Source organism: Pinus tabuliformis, chromosome 6, assembly GCF_031772625.1.
Source record: "Pinus tabuliformis cultivar Carrire ecotype Pingquan chromosome 6, CPIR1, whole genome shotgun sequence".
Taxonomy (NCBI): Eukaryota; Viridiplantae; Streptophyta; class Pinopsida; order Pinales; family Pinaceae; genus Pinus; species Pinus tabuliformis.
Genome location: NC_142292.1, coordinates 158,715,084 through 158,719,822, shown reverse-complemented (window position 1 = coordinate 158,719,822; position 4,739 = coordinate 158,715,084). Strand labels below are relative to the sequence as shown.

The 4,739-nt window shown below is 32.8% G+C and overlaps 1 non-coding gene across 1 annotated transcript; it reads right to left on the bottom strand.

Moving 5' to 3' along the window:
* Positions 1–1,024: 1,024 nt before the first annotated feature.
* On the bottom strand, positions 1,025–1,129 carry LOC149257868 (U6 spliceosomal RNA). The gene has a single exon (XR_016261266.1). It is a non-coding gene; the product is annotated as a U6 spliceosomal RNA (small nuclear RNA).
* Positions 1,130–4,739: the final 3,610 nt, after the last annotated feature.

Sequence of the window (4,739 nt, the reverse complement as noted above, 5' to 3'; positions counted from 1 at the left end):
CATCATTAATTGAGATCAATTAATAAAAGTTTATTTCATTTCCAATTTGTGTGTTTTACACAAGCGACCAAAACGACTCAAAAAAGTTTGAGCATGAGACGAGCTAGCGAGAAAAACTCCTGTAGGTAGCAATGGCATTGATGAAACCCTCTGAGCATAAGCCACACAAGCACTGAGAACAACACCCGGGAGATGAGAACAACCTATGCCACAACACCAGAAGACTTGACCAGAGGAAGACCAACAAGTGGCGGCGGTAGAGGACTGTTTGTGACCAATGGCCGATCCTATTAGGTGACCTATGCAACCCAACAAAGCTTGAGCATGAGAAAAACTAGTGAGAGTAACTCCTATAGACAACCCGACATCATGGGATCAATTAGCGAGAGTTACTCCTGCAGGTGTCATCGACATTGATGGAAAGCTCCAAGCATGAATCACATAAACACCACCTGCAATACGAAATCAGGATGGTCCTGAAGACTACAGAGTGGGTAGAGTTACTGATGAAGACTAGTCAGACAAATATTAGTTTTATTGCTATAATATGTATTGTAATTGTTCATGTAAGAATTAAGAGAGAGACTTGGAAGATAATTCTTCCATGCACAATTACAGTGCACATTAGAACAATAAAATTGAGAGATGCACACACAAAGGAACAATTCTATTACATAATGCAAATCACACAGATACATCACATATTTATGGTGCTTGTGAGATCCAAACAATTCCAAATATGAATAGGGAGGTTGAGATATTCTTTGAACATCCACCTACAAATATGAAACCAATTCTAAACTGAGTATGGAATAATTATCTTAAGTGGTGGCACCGACATCAGTGGAAACCTCCAAACACATACCACATAAGCACCGAGAACAACACTTGCAATAGGAAATCAGGATGGTCATAGTGAAGCTCGAACATGACTAGGCAAAGGGGATAAGCTAGCATAGGGGCGAGAGGTAGCTAGGGTTTAGCCACGATCCCCCTAATCACTCTCATAAAAAAACATCATTTAAATTTTTTTGACCATTTCTTGATTTATTATTGTCTTCCTTATGCAAGGACCATGCTAATCTTCTTTGTATCTTTCCATTTTTATTAGATGTCTCAGGAGGGATGCGAGTGAGGGACTTACTTGTCAAACATTATTAAGACATATAACATTTAGCTACCATAGTGATAAATCACTAAAATTGATTTTTTCTTTTTATTTTATTTCAATTTTGGATTTTTATGGAGAAGTTAAATGTTGAAAAGGATTTAAAACAAGTGCAACAATAAGTTTACAATGAAAAATAAATTTATATGTATGAGACATTTATTTTTTTCAAATTATGATATTTTATAATTATTAATTTAGGAATATAGAAAGTTATAAATGAATTAACGCTCTTACAAAATAAACCAATTTAATGTCTCGACTTATCCACCAAATCCTATTGAGTATGTATTTTGTTGTAACTTCCTGAAATGACCTCTTTACCTACTTCCTCTCTTGTATCGCAAGATGAAAATGTCTAACCTTCAGGTCTCCACTTGAATTTCTGGTCAACTCCAAAATCCTTAGAGTCAAATAATCCAAAATCCTTGTACATTATACAAAAACCATTGCTCCCACTATGCCATTTGCAGATATGCATGATTTCAGCAGGCAATGGATGAGTCCCACTGAATCTTGTATACCCGCATTAGATGAGGAAATAACATGGTTCTTCTTGTTCTTATCCTTGTTGTTGTTATTGTTGAGTACAAGGGCTAAGGATTAGCCCATGAGAAAGCCCTTGATTCCTTTACCTCACATTTTCCCTCCAAAAATAATTGAGCTTGCTTCTTGAACCTATCTCTGATCCCCCAACTTTGTATCTCACAATGTCGCAAAAAATTGATGAGAGCGCTAAAGAACAGGATATTCCTTTCAATTTTCCTAGATATATTTTCTAATGTATGGAGGATCTCAACATATCAGCCTACCTCTTCTCATTAATTTAAAGTTGGAAGGTTTAACCATATTTTTCCTCAAATCCCTAGAATACATCAATTCACACTAGTCCACTCATCATCCATAAATATAAACCCTAAACCTAATTCGACAATTTGCAATGGTCCACTTATAATATAATCAGAAATCCTGAGCCTAATCTGAGATCCAAACCATTTCTTAGAAAAACCAAATATTTTCTAGAAATAACATTGCAATATCCAATAAGAGGATTGTGACCTGTTAATGAAGTTGTTTGCATATCCACTAAGAAAAACACCAGTCCTAACAGTTGATAAGACAAAACTCGTTCATTAGTATTCTGTTGGAGTTTGTCATTTTTCTTTGCTCATGACAACGATCTAAAGAAATGTTGTTGCATGAAAATTTGGTACGTGAGCCCTTAGGTCATGAAAAATCAATGTCTCTCCCACCCACTCAGATTGATTGTGTTTATTCGATTGAAGGAATTCTGTAATCCATAGAATGTTTCATCTAAAGATCCATTTCAGCAAGCAATTAAATTTTATTTACTCAAGAATTGATTGCTAGATTTGAAGAAAATGGGTAAGGTAGTTATAGAGGGTTCCTCATTTGAAGACATCTATTTCTGTATACTCTACTTTTGGATTCTAATAAACATTAATATAAAATATATAAATCTAAATATTAATAAGTAAATTAATAATTAATTATTAATAAAGGTATTGAAAATTGAATTTTATATAAATACAGTTAACTATTAATAAAACTGTAGTTTATTTGTTATATGTTTTGGAGGGTTTTTAACATATTTTCTGGTCCAATTTGCTTGAAACTTGAAAGGTATTTGTTGGAATAGTTGGATCATAAGTTTGAGTTATGAACTCTCTGCAATCTTAATGCGGTTGGGTTTCTCAGTCTTTTGAATCCATATATGTAGTGGAAAATTCAATTTAAACAACACAAATCAACATTTGAATCCATATATGTAGTCGAAAAATCCATTTTAAACAACAAAAACCTAAATTTACCAAAACAATGGTTCGTGCTAACAACTAAAAAGCTTATAATGATTAGACAATGCCAAATGTTGACAATGGTATCCCTACCCATTAGATATATAAACAAAAGTGAAACAAGAGTTGTCAAATAAACATTAGAATATATTGAAGAACTTAAATTAATAAAATCTCATTAAATACTAAAATATGATACACTAGCAGATAATTTGGATAATTACATAAGTGTTCAATTATTTTGATGAACTTTTAAGTGTGTGTATATGAACTAATTTAAAAAAAAATAGTAAATAAAATATTTAAAATAATATTCCATTATTTGATGAGCCTTGGTATTGACAAGAATGTTGCAACTCCCATGGCTACTGACTTTAATGATCAACCCAGGGTTCGTACAAATTTAAGAGGTATCAACATTATATGTGCAACATACAATGTGTCCTTCATTTTTCTATCATGAGAGAAAAAAAATGCTGCCTATTTGCATGAATGAAAGACTGAATTTAAAAATAATTGTAAAGTAACATGGAATCCTCTATCTACTTATTGACATGCTTTGCTTGCAAAAGAACCCTATTTTAAACCCTATTTGTCACATGTGATGTTTTAACTAATCTAAGCATGAAATATGATTTAGAGAGTACTAACTACTATGTGCATGTGTAAATATAAAAGAACTCATTTTTTTAATCTTTTTTCTTCATAAATGCAAATGCTAATCTTTACTTGATCTTTGGTAGGGGAGAGAGTTGTAGAGGAAGAGGGGTACATTGATTTTGATGGCTTGGAGGTAAAGTAGGGGCCTAATCCTAGCTTCAATGATGATTTTTCAGTTCGGGCTCAAAACAGGCCGCTATAGGATTTCCTACAGGATGTACTAGTTCTCCTACAGGATCCACTTGTTCTCCTACAGGATACCCTATTTTACTACAGGATTTTATAGATTTACTATATGAAATTATAATTCATCGAATGACCAAGAAAATCAAATCAAAATTGGATGCGACAAGATTCGTTATTGACTATGATGTCTTAGGTCCCCATTCCTAGTGGAATCACTCAAAAAGACCTCTCTTAACCCATGCTAAAAATAATAGAAAATTACTAGTCTAAAAATCAGAAATTTGAGAATTAGTGTGCCAGTAAATCCATCCAATGCCTAACCTAATCAAGTGAAAATGTAATGGGGAAAATTTTGTTATGAAATATAATTTTGTTATGATCTAATACAAGTGGAATCAACTTGATTTAATATCATTAGCATGATCTAAAAAATAGAAGAAGTTCACTGCTAGTTGCCACAAAGGAGTTCCAGAAATCCAGATTTGGGAATAAGAAAGCTAATCCAAGTAGTTCAATGATTACTATGACATTCCAAATCTTTTCCAATGATGAAATAATGTTTGTGATCCTGAAAAAGAACTTACATCAACCATTTAACCCAATCTTATAACAAGAAATCATTAATACTATATGCAGAAATAAAAAGAAACAAAAACAAGATATGCATGTGAATAAAAAGTGAAAAGAACAAAAGAAAATGATACAAAAGGGCTCTCAGTCTCCTGGGATGGCCAATCCTAAGGAAAATTAGAATCATATGGAGGAGAACAAGATTTATAAGTTGAACATGACACCAATCTTCATTATTTTCATCAATACAATTACATCCCTACAAGAAAATACAATGGAGCTACAAAAATATGACTTCTTTCCATAACAAGACTAATGAAAATCTATCCCTAGAGGAA